Consider the following 2,544-nt stretch of genomic DNA (forward strand, 5'->3'; position numbering starts at 1 on the left):
GGGGTCGCACAGAGTCGGACACGACTGAAGCGACTCAGCAGCAGCAGAACACCTGAGGTTGGAGTTGACACAAAATAGGCATTTGGCACCTGCTGACGGAGGGGCGGGCAGGGACCGTCTGGATGGGTAGCTGATCACTGGCAGTTTCCTCAGCAGGCTGGCATGCCGGAGTAAGTCCTATTCCTGTGCTTTTGCTTATGTGTTCTTTCTGATTGGCCAGCACTTTGAAGAGCTGAATAAAGTTAGAAGAGGAGGAAGGAAGGACAAACAGCCAACACTTTTCAAGGATCAGCTGAGCCAGGCACTGGGATAAGCACTTGTCATTCATTAGTTCATTTAACCTTATAATTACCCTTTGAGGCAGGTACTATTATTAATATTATTCCTGTATAAGAAACTAAGGCTCTCAGATTAATGAACTTTCAGCTAGACTGGAGACTGATTCAGTCCTTGTCATTGGACTGTAGATCTCAAGTTTCTAACTTTACCATCATGTCTTATCTAATTAGTGAATGCAGATTTTTCAAATTCTTCAAGGCTAACTATTCCTTCATAGAGCATAACATCCCTTGATATTAGAGACATTTCATCTTTTTTTCCTTTCTGTATAGTCTGATGAAGTCATCACATTGTGTTTTATGTGACTATTTAGAAATCTTTCTCCTGTTCTTTGAAGGCATGGATGATATTATTTTTCCCCAGTGCCTCGACATTTCTTGGGTTGTAACTGAATAAATAAATGAATGTCCTTACTGTGCACATTTTTATCATACTTACTGTATGTTTTGTAATTATATACTTTAAAGTCTTTTTCCTAGTCATGGCTCTGATGATGTTCAAAATCAATCACCCATTGATTAAATGGAAGAATAAATAAGATGTAAAATACATGGGTGGCTACAGTGTGAAAAGTTTGCTCTCAAACCTCACCTGTCAAACTCCCAAATTTACTTGTCCTAGCCTTGTCTGTCTGAGTCCAACTCAAATGCCAAGACTTGAGATATGCACCCTTCTCCCAATATTTATATCCAGGTGTTACCCCAGTCTGTCAGAAGGTGAGGCTTCTTGCTCTAGACTCAGTGCCCTGATGGTGGTTTTTCCCATGTTGTAACACCAGTGTTTGCTTATACATCCCTGTCTACCAGGGACTATAGGTATTTTAGTGGACTAAAATCTGGAGCTGCTGCCTCAGTCGTGTCCGACTCTGTGTGACCCCACAGACGGCAGCCCAGCAGGCTCCCCGTCCCTGGGATTCTCCAGGCAGGAACACTGGCAGCTTGCCATTTCCTTCTCCAGTGCATGCATGCATGTGCTAAGTCGCTCCAGTCGTGTCTGACTCTGTGCGACCCTATGGACAGAAGCCCTCTAGGCTACTCCATCTACAGGGTTCTCTAGGCAAGAACACATGTAAATTCATGGCTGATTCATGTCAATGTATGGCAAAAACCACGACAATATTGTCAAGTATTAGCCTCCAACTAATAAAAATAAATGGAAAAAAAAAAAGAATACTGGAGTGGGTTGCCAGTTCCTTCTCCAAAATCTGGAGAACAGTATCTTATTCAACTGTATTTCCTTGTTGTGTGGCATTGTTTTTTAGCATGTGGTCAGTGGTGACTGACTATTTTTTGAATGAATGGGTTATTTTGTATATTTATAAATGTAAAGGGGAATCCAAAAAGTTAACTGAGAGAGGGATAAGTTAAAGCTATTCTTCTTTGTTTATTTGGCTGTGCCAGGATCTTTAGTTGTGGCAGGGAGGCTAATTCCCTAACCAGGGATTGAACATGGGCCCTGAAATTGGGAGAGTGGAGTCTTAACGTCGGGCCACCAGGGAAGTCCCAAAGCGATTCTTTTCTTACAGGGGGATTCCAACGATTAGTAACTGCTTCCATTTTGGAAATAGTCCGTGCTGTTTAAAAATATACCATAAAAATCATTTTAGGCCAATAGTTGTAAAAATGCAACCCAGGGCTTCCAAAGCTTTCAGCAATAATATTCTTAAATTCCGGCAGATGGTGGTGTTGTCATGAAAACCTGGAATCCTTAGTTAGATAAAATAAAGCACTTTGCACCTATAAAAACTGTTTTGTTCCTCTCTCCTTGGAACAATGAGGAAGAAAGAGTATTCCTAGTAATTCTTTTCTCTATAAGACCCAGGTAAGAATTAAAACACTTTTTCTTTTTCTTTTTTTTAACAATCCGTGTTGATCCATGGTAGAAGGGTTTTTCCTGCTGTTCCATCTCTAAGTCATGGCTAACTCTTTGAGGTCCCATGGACTGTGGCAGGCCAAGCTCTTTTCATAATGGGTGATGTATGTATATTTTTTAATTTTATGATATATATAAAATTTTCTCTATTTGCTATGAACACTCCTATATATTATTAAAAGGACTAATTGTTTTTAAAAATTAATATGTTTCTGGGGGTGAGGTGTCAGTATTTACCTATATTACATTTAGATCAAATTATGAGTCACATTTCACCCTTATCTTCTTAGCCTGAACTCACATTTCCTATTCCTAAATTATACTATGTATTAA

The sequence above is a fragment of the Odocoileus virginianus genome, chromosome 4 (assembly GCF_023699985.2).
Source record: "Odocoileus virginianus isolate 20LAN1187 ecotype Illinois chromosome 4, Ovbor_1.2, whole genome shotgun sequence".
Taxonomy (NCBI): Eukaryota; Metazoa; Chordata; class Mammalia; order Artiodactyla; family Cervidae; genus Odocoileus; species Odocoileus virginianus.